This window comes from Neofelis nebulosa, chromosome 5 (genome assembly GCF_028018385.1).
Source record: "Neofelis nebulosa isolate mNeoNeb1 chromosome 5, mNeoNeb1.pri, whole genome shotgun sequence".
In the NCBI taxonomy this organism is placed as follows: domain Eukaryota; kingdom Metazoa; phylum Chordata; class Mammalia; order Carnivora; family Felidae; genus Neofelis; species Neofelis nebulosa.
The window spans coordinates 156,941,448-156,959,757 of NC_080786.1; the positions used below are offsets into that span (position 1 = coordinate 156,941,448).

An 18,310-nucleotide genomic window follows, 5' to 3' on the forward strand; every position below is an offset into this window, starting at 1 on the left:
GTCCCCAAAAGCAGCTTTCCCAACTCAGATTAAAATTCATTTCTGCAGAGGTGTGGCGACAGCGTCTGAAAACCCGAGTTCCTGCCAGAAGGCAGAAATAAGCAGCCGCTAAGGGTTCCTCGTGCATATTTATTTGCTCGCAGCTACCTTTTATCTGAAATACTGAAGCTTGCACTTGAGATTTTCATAGAGTTCTGATTTTAGTTAATTACACACATCAGTGGGAGGCACTCAGACTTCAGTTGGAAAAACAGGAACAGAGCATAGGGAAGCTACGTCTGTCCCTTGAGCCCACGTGATGGACGGGGCACAGATTCAGACATCAGGTCTTTGCCCAAGGAAAGTCACCGGGGCCCCCCAGCTCCTTTTTGAGTGAACGAAATAACAAATCGCACACTTGAGGAAGAGATAGGAGATTTGGGGGTCTGTAGGCCTGGCCCGCGGGTGCCCAGTGTTTCTCTGGCCCGCTCTCTGCCCAGGGGACCTCCCAGGAGTGACAGCTGCCACCCCTATCGCTCCTCCCCCAGAGGGGACCCCAACATTGCCTCTGTGGGACCAGCCACCACTTCGGGTGACAAGGGGCGCCCCCGGGATCGTGGGACTGTGTTGATTTGATTTTGGTTTCTTAATCACGTAATCGTGGCAGGGCTTCATCTCCAATACTGCTTCTGCAGGGTCAGGTGACCCCCAGGGAAGGAAGCGTAACCCTTGTCCTTTGCCTGCTCTGTGTTAAAGCTGTCACAATTAGGCCACGAGGAAAATAACGAACACTGAACTGTCAAGTAGTCATTGTGACGAGAAGTCTTAACGTACGAGGTGACTTTGTGGTGGTGCTTGCATGGGGTTGTGTGCTGCATTTGGTAAAATACTTAAAATCACCTTCAAAACCAAATCGGATCGTGTGAAAAGGTTAGATTTGAATTTTCAAATGTTTTTAAGTTTTTGTTTAAAAAAAACGTTTTGTTATCCTTGGCCAGATTATTTTTCTAACAGTTCTCGCTTTAGCTTTAAAGACGGGCCGTATAATCCAGCAGCGTGAAGGTGTCTTAGCAAGACTGCGCGCCAGCTCTGCGGCCGAGCGCGGGCCTGCCCTTCGTGGCACACGCGCGCCCGTCTGCTCAGAGGCCCCCGCAGAGCGTCCTAGAGATGCGCCTGCCGGTCCCGCGATGCTTCTGGACCCGGGTGCCCTGGACTCCATCCACCCTTGTCCCCGTCTGTCCTGACTCCATTCTGTGGGTGAGTTCAGTAGGTTTGCTGTGGTTTACTTTTAATGCCTACATTTTGGCAAGAAAGGAAGGAAGAAGAAAAAGTTTTTCATTCTCATTACCTATACCCACGACAAGAACGTGTCACATGAAGAAAATGTATTTAGAATACCAATTTTCTATTTGATGCATGTTATTTTCCTGGGAAGATTGCTAAGGGGGCTTGGAAGTCCAAAAATGGGAATGATTTACATTAATGCTGGTGGTCTTATGGTATTTTGTAAAACGAGCATCTTCCCTCTTCCCCCGTTTGTCTGGTTGGTTTTGTACAATTTGGTTTTACACTTTATAAACGTATCGTCCTTTGTAACTCCTGTTTACCCGAAAGCACAAAGAAGGGTCAAGGACACCTGGAAGCGGTTGTTAGTGTTGGAAAGAACTTGAAATAGAACCTGTCTTTTGATCTGTGTGTCTTCTCTGAATTTACCTGACTCTGCTGGCACGATCCGTCTGTTTACAGTCCGCGTACTCACGTCTGCAGAGTGTGTCTGTCACGTCAAAGCCAAGGCCAATAAACACAACCTGTCTTTGCACTCGGGTCTGTACTTGATATGGGCTGTCCATGTGCGTGAAAACACACGTCTCGGGGAACAAGTGTAACGGGTTGCGGGATGCTGACATCAGCCCTGGGCGCCCGACAACAAGCCTCTCCAGGCACCTGCCTCTCCGCGCGTCCACCGCCTGGAACCAGCGAGCGGTTGCTCTGGGGTCTCCTGGATGATTGAAGCAGAGACCCCACTGCTAGGCCTGACGCCTCTGCTCCACACTGCGCTCGCTCTCATCTGCACCTGTTCCCGAGCAGATTTCCTAGCTGCATGTGGCCTGAGCCCCAACAAGTCCACAGAGGGTCACTCAAACCAGAAAACGACCAGAATACCAGGAAAGCCTCTCCCTGCCATCCACAGTCCTGACCTCACCCCAGGTCTCACCACCACACCCGCGTCCCTTCATCCACTTCTCTGATAGTGGGCGGTCAGGTTTCAGGCTCTTGCTGGCCTGAAATGTAGCTCGAGTATCAACTGGGGCTTCTATTCGAAACCTTGTGGAAGTCCCTGTTCCGAATGCAAACTCCCACAGGAGCTCCAAGGACACCCAGGCCTGACTGTCTGCCCAGTTCTCCCTGCACCCAGGGCCTCGCCCCGCCCTCCCTGTCCTAAGATGCTCCCGGCATCGGGGAGCGAACCGGTTCCCATCACTCTTCCACCACGGACCCGAAGTCGTGCTTAAAACATCGCTTTTCAGAGTGGTCTGTCACGGGCTTCCTCACGGTTTCCGCGCCCAGGCTCCGAGCTCCCTGTGGGTACCTGCTGTCCCCTGCTGCCATGACGGGCTCTGTGCGGTCCCTGCTTTTCCTGAGCTCACGTGGGGTGCAGCAGAAAGCCGATGCCACGACAGGAGCCACCGTCCTTAGGAGGCAGTTTCCAAAACCACTATTTTCGCCCCGTATACGAACACCATTCGTTCTTGGCCATTGCTCCGCTCAGCTGTGCCTGCTCTGTTGTCTATGCTGCAGGGGCTACAGCCCGCGGAATCCATGCCCTGGTGGCGCTGACCAGTGGGGAAGACGCACCGGGGACACGTGTGACGGCTCAGCTGGGGATCAGATCTGTCTGGGGAGGAGGAGAGCAGGGAACACATCAGGGTCTGGTGCTGTCCTGTGAGCGAGGATCCCCCACCCCACGCATCTGGCCGGTTTTGGACAGATCAGTGTCAGGCTTCACACTGCGTGAGCCTTTTTAAGTGTCTACCGAACTCAGCAAAGAAGTATAGACAGTCTAGAAGGAGTGCTCCTTGTATTGAGTGTTGGAAAGAATTTGAAATTGAATCAGCATTTTCATTTGTATGTGGTTTTTTTCCTTAATTTACCTGACTGCTGGCGAGGACTGTTTACAAGAAGGTGGCATTTGAACAGAGGCTGGAGGAGCGTGAAAAGTGAGCCATGTGTTAGGTACCTGGAGAAGGTACTGTGAGCAGAAGGGGCAGCACATACCAAGGCCCTGAGGCAGAAGGAGTGGCACATACCAAGGCCCTGAGGCAGGTGCCTGTTCAGGGAAGTCTAAGAATGGTAAGGAGGCAGGACTTCCGGAATGCTAGTGTGAATTGCCCAGGGACACCCCTCCCCAGGAAAGACATGGGATAACTGGTCAGAATTAGCAACAACAACCATTCAGGGTCTCCGGAGATTGACCAAAGGGCTTACAACAAGTTGAGAAGCATTTATTCGATGAAGTCCACAGCGGCTGGGTAAGGACAGCAGGAGGGAGGCTGTGACAGCCGGCAGCGTGGGGAAGCCCTCGGTGGGTGGGCTGACCTCTCCCAGGGAGGAAGCGCGACTCCAAGAGCAGGGCAGCGGAGGGGCCCGCGGAGGAGCCAGAGGCTGGAGGAGGGCCGGCGTGGTGCCGCGGGGACGCTCCCAGGGCCCAGGGCTCACGCGGCAGGACTCTGTGACGCGGAGCAAAGTCCCGTCTCCAGCCCTGGGGTGTAGGAGCTCCTCCCACCCCCACCCCAGGCACCTTCTCTCCTGCCAGGCTCTGCGCTTCACATGTAGCTGCGTCCACGCCTGACAGCTTCCAGAAGGTGAGTCCTCCTGTGGGTCCCCGCTCACGGGCTTTCAGGAGCCACGGAGGCATCAGGCCCTACGCAGACACGGGCTCCCCGGGGCTGTGGGTTTGCCCCCTCGCGGCCCGGACGCTGGCCAGCGACAGGGCTCCACACCCACTGGTCGTGAACACACGATCTCAGGTCCCACCCAGACCCGCTGAACCAGCCGCGTCTTGCCTGGGCTGGGGGATTTGTTCCCGCACACGTGGCAGAACCCCAGGTCCAAAGCCCCGCAGCCCTTAGCCGGGGCCCTTGGTGCAGACCGGCGCTCAGCAAACACCGGCAGGACCGAACTGAATCCAGCTGGAAAACCACAACATCCAAGGGCTCTTCCTTTGCCCTGCCTCCACAAGGTCAAGCCCGAGAAGCTTCGCCCCAGACCCGCGGCCCCCGGCTTCCTTTCAGCCTTCGGAGAGCCGCCCTCTGGGCTGGACCGTGTGAACATTTGCTGTGTGTTTTCATGTTTTCTGTTCGAAGCCGCTCCAAGTAAAATATGGGCAACGTGACGTTTTATCCCCAAACGCTCCAGCCTGCTTTGCCAAAGAGTGACGTTCTTCTCCTGGAACCTGGTCACCGCAGCCACGCCTCCCACGAGGTCCTGCCCAAATGTCCCCGAGTTCTTGCCGACATGTTTTTTCTAACCAGGAGGTGGTCGGCCACTCCCATTTGCTTACCGTGCCTTAGTCTCTCTCGTTCTGGAACATCTCCCCTAATTTTTCTCGTGAGAGTGCATCTTTTGAGGAGTGTGTCCGACCTTGGCCCTGCAGCCCCCCGGGGTGGACTGGAGCGTCCGTGAGTGCCGGGGTGGTGCGGCAGGGCCCAGCACGGGCAGCCTGCTGAGCCAGGCCCCGTGGGCGCACAGCCAGGGCCGACAGGTGCCATCTCCCGGGTCCCGCCTCGAGCACAGACCGTCCCTGACTCTTGTCGCTGGGCCCCGAGAGGTCAGTAAGTCCTGGGTTAGCCCGTCAGGCAGCAGACACATGGTGGGAGTGCACAGCCAATGGACAGAAGCCACGAATCCACGTTATCGTTACGATTTCACCAACGCCCCAACTAAATATCACTTTCCCGTACAGGAAACATAAGCCAAATCAAAGTGTTATTTGAAAACAACATGAATGCAGAAAGGTGACGGGGCGTCCATCTGCTTTCTGAGCCCGCAGAGCCTGCCAGAACCGGGCCAGAACACCGGGCCAGACTGTTCCGTAGTGACCCTGCTGGGGGGTTGGCGAGGCCGGGAGGGGGCCCACCTGAGCCGCCCACCACAGAGAGCCCACCCGCTCCCCACACTGCCACACTGACCCGCTGAAGGAGCCCCGGCTCTCTCTCCTGGGGGCAGTCCCTGGGAAGTGCCAGCACCGTAATGCAGGCCTGAAAGGCCTGAAAGGGCTGCTCGGGGTCCAGGACCACAGGCACCTCAAGACATAAGGGAAGTCCGGGGGAGCCTGGGTGGCTCAGTCGGTTAAGCGTCCGACTTCGGCTCAGGTCACGATCTCACGGTTCGTGGGTTCAAGCCCCGCATCGGGCTCTGTGATGACAGCTCGGAGCCTGGAGCCTGTTTCAGATTCTGTGTCTCCCTCTCTCTCTGACCCTCCCCTGTTCATGCTCTGTCTCTCTCTGTCTCAAAAATAAACATTAAAAAACGTTAAAAAAAAAAAAAAAAAAAAAGGAGGAAAAGGGGCTTTGTAGATTTAGTCGACTTAAGATGGGGTCATGAGGGTGGGCGCTAAACCAACACAGCACGTGTCCTCACAAAGAGGGGAAATGTGGACACAGACACACAGGAGGCGGAGACAGATCGGGAGAGGCAGCCACAAGCCGAGGAACAGTGAGGACGCCAGCGGCCACCAGAGGCTGGAGCAGAGTCCCCTCCGGGGCCTCAGAGGGAGCCAGCCCTGCCCACACCTTGATCTTGGGCACCCGGCCTCCGGCGCCGGGAGAACGAGGCCGCCCGGCCTGTGGTGCTGGGTCACGGCCTCGGGGTCACGGGCACTGCCGCACGCGAGGCAACAAGCAGAGAAAGGCCGCTGAGTCCGTCAGAGGTGGGACTGCTCTCGAGCCCGGGCGGGTCTCTGCCCCCTGTGAGCCCAGACCCGCTGAAGGAGGCTGGAGTCAGGCTCGGAGGCCGGCCTCTCAGGGGCCTGGGTGTCAGCCCCTGCCACCGACGGGGTGATGCCACGCTGGGACACGCCGCCTCCTGCCAGACCCCAGCCCCGAGCAACACGCAGAATGCCTCCCCCCGGGCAGGAAGTGGACCCACAACCTGCTACAGCCACAACTTGCTGTGCGGCCCCGATTACCGTACAAAGGACAGAGACGTTCCCGATGAGAGCGGCTGGCTCGGGCCCGTGCTCCGCCAGGCAGGCGCGGGATCAGGCGCGGGCTGGCCACCCAGGGCCGGAAACCGTGACTGGACACAGACACGCAGGCCTGTACTGAACCACTCAGAAGCCAGCGGGCGTTGCCCTTGGAAACACAGTTCCACCGACCGGTGACCGGCTCCAGGTAAAGGTCAGCACGAAACAAAGTATGATCTGTCAATTTGCATGGCACTCGCACCCCTGCAAAGTCACATTAAAGCCACACAAACACTTCTCTGTGCCCCAGTCGGTCACTCGGGCGGCCCAAACCAAACACCGCAGACGGGGGCTGAGACAACAGACTATTCCTGGCTGCTCCGGAGCTGGAAGTTGGGGATCCGGGTGCGGGCACGGTTGGCGTCTTGGTGAGGGCCATCTCCCTGGTTTGCGGACGGCTGCCCCCTCGCCGGGTGGGGGGAGGGACAGAATGAGCTCCCGGCGTCTCCTGTCATAATAAGGACACTGACCCCACCGGATCAGGGCCACATTTATGACCTCATTTAACCCTAACCACTTCCTTGGTCCTGTCACAGCACACTAGGGGGGACAGGGCTCCAACCTATGGGTTTGGGAGGACAGGCTTCAGTCCGTCACGGTGTTTAGATGTGAAACGCACGGAGGTTCTGGGCTAAGGTCATCGATGGGATTTCACCCACGTGAAAGTGTGCGGGGCGAGTTCTGTCTGCGTGGGACCATCTTGTGCTTTGCTGGTGGGAAGCCTGGCTCACCCCAAGCGCAAGCCACGAGGGCGCCCTCACCCTCGGGCACGCGACACTGGGCACAGGGCAGACGTACCCCGAGCCGGGCCCACCCAGCAGGGTGCCGCTGTTTACACATGTCACTGGAGCACGTTCCGTCGGGACAGCATGTGGTGGCATGAGTCCCAGCTGGTTTCTAAGCTCGAACCTGGGAGTGGCTTTCCTTGACTCTGTCCTGCTCAGGGGCCACTGTGTTTCTTCAGTCAGTGGATTGGCATCCTTGGGGGAGAGTCTTGCCTACTATCTCTTCAAGTAACCCTTTCAGCCCTGCTCCCTTACCACCCAGAGCTTTAACCACACACACACTATGCCCTTTTTTTTAAAAGAATAAATTCACAGGGGCACCTGGGGGGCTCAGTCGGTTGAGCGTCCGACTTCGGCTCAGGTCATGATCTCACAGTTCGTGAGTTCGAGCCCCGCGTCGGGCTCCGTGCTGACGGCTCGGAGCCTGGAGCCTGCTTCGGATTCTGTGTCTCCCTCTCCCTCTCCCTCTGCCCCTAACCCATTCGCATTCTGTCTCTGTCTGTCTCAAAACTAAATAAACATTTAAGAAATTAAAAAAAAAATAAAAGAATAAATTCACAGATCTTATTTTTTAGGATAGTCTTTGGTTTCCAGAACAATTGAACAGATGGTACAGATTTAGAGTTCTCCTATACCCCTCCCCCCACACAGTTCCCCTTCTTTGAGCATCTCCAGTGCATGGGGCACATTTGTTCCAATGAATGGATGAGCATTACTTCATTATTCCTAACTGACGTCCACAGTTTATATTAGGCTCCCTCTTGGTGGTGTGGACTCCGTGGGTTTGGACAAACGTGTGATGGCACGCACCCATCGTACAGCCTCATACAGTTTCACTGCCCTAAAGACCCTCTGTGCTCTCCCTACTCATCCCTCCCTGCCTCCCCTCTGCCCCGTGGCAACCACTGGTTTTCCTTTGACTGTGTCTGTAGTGTGACCCTTTCCAGAAGGTCACGCGGGTGGGATCCTTCACGTTGCCTTCTTTCACCTAGTGACATGCAGTTATGTTTCCTCTGTGTCTCTCTGTGTTTTGGAAAAAAAAAAAAGTTTATTTTTGAGAGAGAGCGAGAGTGAGCGGGGAAGGGGCAGAGAGAGAGGGAGAGAGAGAACCGCAAGCAGGCTCCAGGCTCTCAACGCAGAGCCAGCCATGGGGCTCGAACTCACAAACAGTGAGATCATGACCTGAGCTGCAGTTGGACACTCAAGCGACTGAGCCTCCCAGGCGCCCCTGGACATAAGTTTTTCAACTCACTGGGTAAATATCCAGGAGTGTGATTGCTGGGTTGAATGCTAAGACTATGTTTAGCTTTTTTTTTTTTCCTTTTTTTCAGTTTATTTATTTATTTAGAGAGAGAGACAGACAGACAGACAGACAGACAGACAGAAGCACGGGAAGGACAGACAGGAGAGAGAGAATCCCAAGCAGGCTCTGGGCTGTCAGAGCCCGATGTGAGGCCTGATCCCACAACCTTGAGATCATGACCTGAGCCGAAATCAAGAGTCAGATGCTCAGGGGCACCTGGAGGCTCAGTGGGTTAAAAGCCCAACTCCTGCTTTCGGCTCGGGTCATGATCACACGTCTCGTGGGTTCGAACCCTGTGTCAGTCTCGGTGCTGACAGCTCGGAGCCTGGAGCCTGTTTTGGATTCTGTGTCTCCCTCTCTCTCTGCCCCTCCCACCCTCATGCTCTGTCTCTGTCTCCTCCAAAAATAAATAAAAACATGAAAGAAAGAAAGAAAGAAAGAAAGAAAGAAAGAAAGAAAGAAAGAAAGAAAGAAAGAAAGAAAGAAAGAAAGAAACTTCCCTACTGAAATGCAGAGAGAAAGAAGAGTGGGAGAAGAAAGAGTGAACAGATGATCCAGGAGCTATAAGATAATTACGAGGGTGTGGCACACACGACGGGATCCCCAGAGGAGAAGGAAGAGAGAGACGGGGACGGAAGAAATATTTGAAGTCATAATAGCAGATAACTTTCCAAAATGAATGACAGACGCCAAACCCCAAGTCCAGGAAGCTAAGGAAACACCGAGAAAAATAAATACAAAAAAAAAAAAAAATCTACTCATAAGCATATTATATTGAAACTGCAGAAAATCAGAGACAAAGAGAAGATCTTGAAAGAGGTCAGAGGAAAAGAAAAGCCACCTTACCTGGAGAGGAGCAAAGGTCACCAGGTGAAGGAGAAGAGAGACGTGAGTCCCCACCTAGGGTCCCATCCCATGCCGGTGACGTTTCCCTGCAAATAGAAGGAGATATAAAGACTCTCGCTGACAAGGCCTGACGGCATTTGCTGCCGGGAGACCAGCCTCGCGAGAAATGTTCAAAGACGCCCCTCGGCAGCGACACTCAGAAGCGGTCCTTACTTAGCCTGTTCCCCCTCCCCGAGACGGGAGCTGAGGAGCCTGCTCAGACTCACACAGGCTCTGGTAGGTGACCCCCCCCCCCACCCCGCCCCAGGCCCGCGACGAGGCCGCTCAGGGCATTTCAAACCCATTGCCTCCCTTCCTACTTCGCCAAGCACGGCGGACTCTCTCTGGTCTTTACAGCTGGGCTCCTGGAGGTGAGCCCACCAAGGGCCCCCACCCCACAAGAGTTTGGACCCTCAAGTTGGTCCACACTCAGCCTCCACCAGGTTGTCAACTACAGTTTAACCATTCCTATGGTTCCTGGTTCCGGGAGCTTCCGCCCCGGGGTGAGCCAACCTCAGCTGTGACTCTGTGTTCCCTTCCTTCCCTCCAGATTTGGGGGTGGCGGACTACTCAGGACCTCAGTGCTCTGACAGGTCTAAGGAAAGCTACAGACTGTTAGTCTGCTTATTTTCCCCACGAGGGTGGAAGTGATGGCGTCCGGGCTCCACGCACGTCCGCGCTGTGGCCGGAGGTCCCGACCTGGCTTGGGTCTGAACAACGAGAATGCGGTTTTGTCCACCTCTTTTCTAAGTCTGCACTTTTTTTTTTAAGTTTATTTTTATTTCTTTTGAGACAGATACAGAGAGCAAGCAGGAGAGGGGCAGAGAGAGAAGGAGACAGAATCCCAAGCAGGCTCCATGCTGTCAGCTGTCAGCACGGAGCCCGGTGTGGGGCTCGAACTCACGAACTGTGAGATCATGACCTGAGCCGAGATCCAGAGTCAGACGCTTCACCGACTGAGCCACCCAGGTGCCCCTAAGTCTCAACTTCACCTTGAAGAACTGTTTTCTTTTTTCTTTTTGTTTGCTTTGAATGTGTTTTTATTTCTTTAACTTTTTTTTTTAATTTTTTTTTTAATGTTTATGTTTGGGAGAGAGAGAGGAACAGGGTGTGAGTAGGGGAGAGGCAGAGAGAGAGGGAGACACAGAATCCGAAGCAGGCTCCAGGCCCCGAGCTGTCAGCACAGAGCCTGACATGGGGCTCAAAGCCACAAACCACAAGATCGTGACCTGAGCCGAAGTCGGACGCTTAACCTACTGAGCCACGCAGGCGCCCTTATTTCTTTAACTTTTAAAACAGCTTAATTGGAATATATCTGATACACCCTAGAGGTCACCCATTTGAACATGTACGACTCAGTGATTTTCTGTCCATTCACAGAACTGCACATCTCTAACAATAACCTAATTCTAGAATATTTTCCTTCCCCCCCCCCCAATCACATGCTTGTCAGCCATCCCTCCCCATTCCTTCCCCTTTACCCCCACCCCCCACCCTTGCAGCCACTCCCCTATCTCCTTTCTCCGAGGGTCTGCCTTTTCCGGACCTTTCGCACAAATGGACTCCTACCCTCTGGGACTTTTTTGTGACCAGTATCGGTGTTCTTTGGGGCAGAGAAGTCATCTCTCTCCCTGGTTCAGCCTGCTCTCAAGGGCAGGTCCTCACTGGCTGAGTGCCTGTTCTGCCTGACCGTCGTCCAGAGGTAAGGTAAGGGGCCCCCAGGCTCCATCTCCAAGCTCCTGGCTCACCCCCGGCAGTGTCCGGCCGAGCCTGGGAGTCCTGGTCACAGATATGTTGGCCACCAGTACACCTCTCAGTGCTTTTCATTTGTATTTGATTACGTCTGCCGCCCGGGAGCACACCTGCCAGGGAGGACACCCACATAGGTTGCTGTCCCTGCCCCATGTCGGACAGCAGAAGGCAGGACACAGCAGAGGAAGAAATCAGAAAGGCCAGTGAAGGGCTGGAAACGGGGTGGAGGTGGGGGGTGGGAGAAAGGAGGGAAGGAGGCTCTGTGTGCCCTCGATGGACACGGCACAGCGACAGGGTCTGTGTCTTCTCACCCCTGTGGCCACACCCCAGGGGAACGGAAGGCACATGGACCAGTTACTTCGCCTGCTGGGACGCATGGCTGAGAAGGCCCCTCTGGGGACTGTCTGCCCAAGGGGAGCAGAGACTACTATGCACAGACTGAGCACCAGGCCACCCTCACCCTGGGGACCTCCGGGGACAGGCCCCTCCCTGGCAGGAAGGCTCTCGGCCCCAGTCCCCAACCCAGCCTGGCCGCCCACAGGCCCTCCAGCAGCATCCGGAATGAACCAGAACCCCCAGCCACAGCCCCGGTTTTGTGTTTTGTTCTAAAGGGATGCTTTTCAGCCCTTGGTCCATCACTTGGGCTTATTATGCTAAATCTGATACGGGGGCTCTGGGAGAATAGGGAACTTGCTTTCATTACACTGGATCTTACCCCAAGCCTGCGGTAAAACATACGAAACGTGCTTTTACCTTCTTGACCATTTTACGTGGACAGGCCGGTGGCGTTGAGTCCATTCACTCGGTTGTGCAGCCAACCCCTCCCTCCGTCTCCTGGACTCTCCATCTCCCGGAACAGGAACTCTGTCCCCACGATACACAGACCCCCCCAGTCCCTCCCCCAGCCCTGGCGCCCACCGTCCTGCCTTCCGTCTCTGCGCCTCCTCGTGTAAGCGGACTCGCACAGTATCGTCTTTTGTGTCCGGGTCCTATCAGTGAGCACCGTGTGCTCAAGGCTCATCCGCGGTACGGCCGGTGTCAGAATGTTCCTACTTTTTGAGGCCGAACAATAGTGTGTTGTATGTATTGCTCATAGAGGCTGCTTCTAGGCCACAGGCTTGAACAATGGCATGTAGAGCAAGGCGAAAGGGCCCCCAGTGACCACGGCCACCTCGACACCCAGGCCTGGTGCATCCACACGACTCCTGAACAGAATGCTACGGGCACCAGTGACGGTCCCAGCAGTTTATCACAATGAGAGGCAAGGCCGACTGATCGGGACCGACACTCTTGATCAGAGTGCAGCCTCGAACAGCCGGGGTACAGAGTTTTTATAGCCGACCACGTCGTCTTATCATCACCTGGGAACAGAACAAAGAGATAGTTCCCAGATGGGGGTAGAAACAGTTCAGACGTGCCCTTGCCCCAATCCAGTCAAACGCTAATCCAGTTGATTTTCCTTGAACTTTTGTTCCCTTAATTGATAGGACAAGGCTGTTATCTCCTAACCTACAGTGTCAAAACAAAGCTGTTACTTCTCAAGGCTACAGGTTAGTCCTACACTTAACCCTTACAGGCCCATCGGGCGACCCGCCTCAAAATACCCAGAGGCCCTAACTGACCAATGGGCTTTCATCCAGACACAGGTACCAAGAAAGGGAAGATTCCATTTGTCCCCATGCCCCTACCCTTCCCCCTTTAAAGACAGCCCCCACCCACTGCCTCCATGCAGACAGTCCCTTCTCCGCTGCCCTGCCCCCCCAGTCCCTGGCCATGCATTCTATAAACCTCTACCTCCTCTGTGCTGCCACGGGTGAGTTCTTTCACCACCTGGGCAAACCAGGCGGTATAGGGGTCATCATGCCACATTTGGGGCCCCCCATGCGATCGGGGAGACACCGCATTGTTAAATAACAAACATTCAACCAATCAATTTAAAAATCTAATTATTAACAGATTCACGGATCGGGCAACACAGCCATCTGGCAAGCAGAGGGGGTGCTCCAAGGAGGTGTACAAATCGGAAGGTTTTTACGGAAGGACGGTGGGATAGAAGGTTATCCGCGAAAGAATTTTTCCAGGCAAAGCCAGTTTCCCGTGCGGGGAGAGGCGAAGGGTCTTATCACGCACTTGACCTCATCTTTCTCCGGAGGAGGGAGAGGGCCCGAGCGGTCCGCTCGTTGGTGCTGATTGATGGACCACATTTCTGGGGGAAGTTGCAACTGCGGTGAGGTTAGAGCCGAAGCCCCGGTTTGGGAGCTCGGTCTGCGTGGTGCCACTTCGGACCTGCGGTTTTCTTTTCAACAAGCACGTACCACGTTTTGCTGATCCGTTCCTGCCTCGATGGATACTTGGTTCTTTGGCTCTTGTGAGCGAGCGCTGCTGCGAACGTGGGTGCATGGTATCTGGGAGTTCTTTTGCTTTTAGTCATTTTGGGCGTCTCTCCAGAAGTGGGATTATCAGATCATATGGCAGTTCCACGTTTAAGTGTTTGGGAAACTGTTCTCAACACGCACACATGCACCCAACCTCCCGTGCAACCCTCCCCCCACCTCCCTCCTCCCTCCCTCCATTTATTTGACTACCACCAATCAGCACAGTGAAGATGTTGGGGTACAGGACAGCCCTGTTCCCCGTGTTAATGGAGTTCCAGTCTGGTGGGAAAGCGGGTTTGATTCACCCCCAGCATATATCGAATGCCCCACGTTTATGGCCAGGGGTGATTTCCACGAGAACTGTGCAGGACCTGACCTTCCTCTTCTCCAGCTGAGGCGCTGGTGAGCGGAGGGGACCTCGGGCATAGTGAGGACCGCAGGCGCTGAGATGTGTGCACTGGTGGCTTCTGAGGATGCACGACCCGGTCCAGGTCAGCCTTCTTCGTGTGGTTTCGGAAGCAAACGGAAGATCCTCTGCCTCTAAAACTCCAGCTTCCACGGGGCGCCCGGGTGGCTCAGGCACGGACTCTTGATTTCAGCTCAGGTCGTGATCTCACGGTTCATGGGATCAAGCCCCACGTCATGCTGTATGCTGACAGCGCTGAGCCTGCTTGGGACTTCCCCCCCCCCCCCCCCACCTCCACCGCCCTGCCAAAGAACAAATAAATAAAGTTAAAAAACAAACGTTAAAAATTCAGCTTCCACAATTAGATTAAGCCCTTTTATTTGCACTTTTGATCTTCCATAAAACTCTAGGGAGAAATTGTACAAACTCGTACCTAAAAACGCCTCCTGTGTTTTTGGCTTGCCAATTTTCAAGGAGCCTTTAAAAATACAGATACCTAATCCTGACAAAGCTGAGCTGAAATCATCATTGAGGGCTGACAGGAATGTACATTACACACATTCCTCAAGTGTAATTTGACAATACGTCCATATACTAAGAATCAAAAGATGCAAACCACTCTTTTACCTGCCTTTCCACTTCAAGGAAGTTATGCTAAGAAAGTAATCAGAAATGCACACAAAGATTCACTTACAAGCAAGGCCAGTGAATTATTTACAACAGTGAAAGACTGGGCACAACCTGACTATTCAATAAGAGGATTCATTAAATTCTTGTAAGTTCACGCGATGCAAGTCACGTAGGCATCAAAGGTCACCGAGAACATCAGACAATGTGTGGGAGGTAGAAAAACATATGAATATACATAATCAACTACAATCCCAATCTTTGTCTACAGAGCATAATGTTGGTATGTTTCTTAATTTTTTTGAGTGTTTTTATTCATTTTTGAGAGAGAGACAGAACACGAGTGGGGGAAGGGCAGAGAGAGAGGGAGACACAGAATGCAAAGCAGGTCCAGACTCCGAGCTGTCAGCACAGAGCCCGACGCGGGGCTTGAACTCACGAACTGTGAGATCACGACCTGAGCTGAAGTCGGATGCTTAGCCGACGGAGCCCCTCAGGCGCCCCTAACATTGTTGTGTTTCTTGAGCACTTGCCACGTTCGTGTAAAAGCACACCGATGTGCCCGGAGAGAAGACGAGAAAGCCGTACGCCCCCAAGACCGTGGGACTGCGAGCGGCTTCATTTTCTTCCTTGTAATGGTCATCATCCCCCCAAGTTCTCTGTGACATGAGCTTCTCTTACAGCTGGAGGCCCCCAAGGGATGTTTGCGAATCTCTGTGGGGCACAGTAAGGAAGAGCAGCTGCCGTGAAGGGAACCCCACGCCATCCAGGTCAGCCAATGGCTTCCCATTAGGTGGGATGAAAATCCAGCCACTCCCAGGCATGGAGCTCCCAGTACGAGAGTGAATCCCCTCACTTTCCCTCTGTTCTTTCTCTGTGAATAATTTGCCCCAACAGGCCCCTTGAGGGTCTGATTTCCTGGCCGTTGGCCCAGATTTTGAGTCTTTCCTGAATTAAAGTATTACTAAGGAGAAAGAAGAAACATTTCCAATAGAGTCTGGTCAGGAAGAGACAATGAGGCTCAAGGTTATTTCTCAGGTGGGAACCTTGAGCAACGATCGCCCCACCCTGGGTTTAAGACGACACTTATCACACATTCTTCTGAACTCTCGGGAGAAAACTCTCCAGATGGTGTGGAGCTGTTTCAGGTGGAGACTGGGGATCAAGGACAGCCCAGCCCGGAGGTTGTCATAGTGACCAGCTCATTGACCTGGAGACTGCAGGGTCAGCTTCAAACCAGACGAGCGTGTTCAAGGATTAAGAAATAGAAAACCACACCTGGAACAGGTCAGGAAAGAATCTAGGGCGTTCTCTAGTGCTCCTGGAGTCACTGAGCCAAAGCGCTCAAAAGGTTCCAAAAAATCTTGGCTATTCCCCAGAGGGAAGCAAAAAAGATAATCTGTTCAAATAAAAAACAACCTGTAATCCAAGCTTCAGGTTCAGTTATTGCCTGGTTGTTGGTTTTTTTTTTTTTCAAGTAATCTCTACACCCAACATGGGGCTTGAACTCACCGCCCCGAGATCAAGAGTCACACGGTTCATCTCCAAAAGAAACAGAGACCCTCCGCTGTTTGAGCAGTGAGCACCGAGTGCTGAGCGCTGACCCGGACCCGACAGACAGAGGCCTTATCTCAACCCCAGGTCCGCAGACTGACTTCAAGTTCAGTTCGTTAACTTCCTAACCGCTCTGTTATCTTGCGTGTTGTGTGGCCTGTCCTCGGTTCTGCTCTGTCTGCCACGTAAGAAGACACATCTGACCACGTGGTAAAAGATCACTGAGTCTGGAATCCTGAACCTGCTTTATAAGCATGACTAACTTCGCTTTATGACCGAATAAAGCCGGCGTTGGGACAGACACACCTCGTGTGCGCCTTCCTGGCCCGCAGTTATAGTCTTCGAGGCAGTGCATTCTAAAAATAGCGGCAGGGCCTTGAAGAAATGCATGATTTGTAAGGCAAAAAAAAAGGATGCCCGCTCAGGCCGCCACAAAACACCACAGGCTGGGCGGCTTAAACCACCCACCTTTATTTTCTCACGGTTCTGGACGCTCCAAGTCGAAGATTCCACTTGGACTTGGTCTGATGCCCCCGCTCAGCGCGTGCTCTCATTCCTGTCCTCCGCGCTTCACGCACAGAGAGCCGGCTCTCTGCTGTTCCTTCTTCTATGTGATGAGGGAAACAAAGCAAGAGAAATGTCACTTAAATCTCCTGACAGCTCACAGCCCGCTGATAGACACCGGAAACACGCAGAGTGTGACCTTCCTCGAGCAACTCATGGCTGCCTTAGAGCCTTTATGTTTATGTTTTATTCAAGACTCAACATAGGAGCGCCTGGGGGGGCTCAGTCAGTTGAGCAGTTGAGCGGTTGAGCGTCCGACTTCAGCCCAGGTCACGATCTCACAGTTTGTGGGTTCAAGCCCTGTGCTGGGCTTTGCACTGACAGCGGGAAGCCTGCTTTGGATTCTCTGTCTCCCTCTCTCTCTGTCTCTCCCCTGCTGGTGCTCTCTCGCTCTCTCTCTCTCTCTTTCTCAAAAATAAATAAACATTAAACAAAATTAGGAAAAATAAAGACTAAAAATAACTTTATCTTAACAGTCACGAGCCCCTCAAGGTCCTAAAAGCCTTGCTTCCAAATTCCTTAGAGAATTATGCCATCCCTAACCCCCCACTAACTTGTAAGTATATCATCAGTCTCTCCTCACAAGCCCAGTGCAGCTCTTTCTGCCCACGGGCCCTGTCCCGGTGCTGCAATAAAATCACCTTTTTGCACCAAAAACGTCTCGAGAATTTTCTTAGCCGTTTGCTCGCAAACCCAAAACTTCCAAATTTCATCATAAGGATCCTAATCCTATCAGATCAGGCCTCGCCACTTATGACCCCCGCGATCCTGTTTAACTTTAATTACCTCTCAGGGGCCCCAATCCAAAAGCCATGACTTTGAAGGGGTAGGGCTTCAACATAGGAATATGGAAGGGGGGCGGATACAAGTGTGTCTGTAACAGTGGTTAAGTCTCTGGAGACCGACATCCCTTGTCGCCAACATCAGAGACAGCACTCTGGCCGGGGAAACCTGGGGACAGCGATGACTTTTTCTGGGACTAACATCCGTATTCACCGTCTCTGGTGACGGAACATTTGAAACTGGAAAGGCCTCGGAAAATCTACGACACGTGATGTCAGCTGAGCCCAGCCAGCCTGTGCTTTCAGGATGGTCAGCTTCTTCGGGACCAATGCCGGTCACCTTGGACCACGAGGGGCAAGCTTGATGGCTAGCAGGTGGCACACCGTAGTGGGTGCGGCCGTAACCGGGAGCCACAGACCAGACGGCTTCACCAGACAAAAGTGATTCTCTTCCGGCTGTGGAGGCGAGAGGCCCAAGATCAAGGTGTCCCCAGGGCTGGCTCCTTCCGGGGGCTGTGAAGGAGCGTCTGTTCCATGCCTCTGGACGTGGCTTCCATGTGGCCATCATCTCCCCGTCTCGTCTTCCTCTCTTCCTAAGGACACCAGCCACGTTGGACTTAGGGCCCACCCTGACGACTTCATTTTAACTTGATTACATCTGCAAAACGCCCTGTTTCTAAATAAGGTCACATTTTCAGGTACCGGGGGGTTAGGACTGTGACATGTGAATTGCGGGGAGAACACAGTTCAACCCGGATCAGGCAGCCTGTGTGTCAAGTTCGCCTCCAGTGGAAGGTGGGATCAGCCAGCCTTTTCCCAGGCCAGGTCACAGCATCCCTCTGGCGTGGTGGGTGGGGGGGACACAGGGGAAGACGGTGGGTGTTTCAAAGACTGTCCCCAAAGTGCGGGAAATACTTGGGTTTGGGGTCAGGAAAAGTGGGGCACAGGTGGTAGGTCCGTGCAGGTGGGCAGCGAAGGTCAGGTCCATCACTGTCTTGGGGTCAATCACGCGGGGTCTCCCCGGCTCCGGGCGGTGCGTGTTGCCTGAGGGGGT

The 18,310-nt window shown here is 53.8% G+C and overlaps 2 long non-coding RNA genes across 2 annotated transcripts; one reads left to right on the forward strand and one right to left on the reverse strand.

Moving 5' to 3' along the window:
* The first annotated feature begins 3,631 nt into the window (after nucleotides 1-3,631).
* Nucleotides 3,632-14,016, forward strand: LOC131512930 (uncharacterized). The gene is made up of 3 exons (XR_009262394.1): nucleotides 3,632-3,842; nucleotides 10,725-10,898; nucleotides 13,715-14,016. It is a non-coding gene; the product is annotated as an uncharacterized LOC131512930 (long non-coding RNA).
* Nucleotides 7,573-9,243, reverse strand: LOC131512929 (uncharacterized). Its single transcript, XR_009262393.1, has 2 exons — nucleotides 9,158-9,243; nucleotides 7,573-8,031 (listed from the first exon to the last, which is right to left on the reverse strand). It is a non-coding gene; the product is annotated as an uncharacterized LOC131512929 (long non-coding RNA).
* Nucleotides 14,017-18,310: the final 4,294 nt, after the last annotated feature.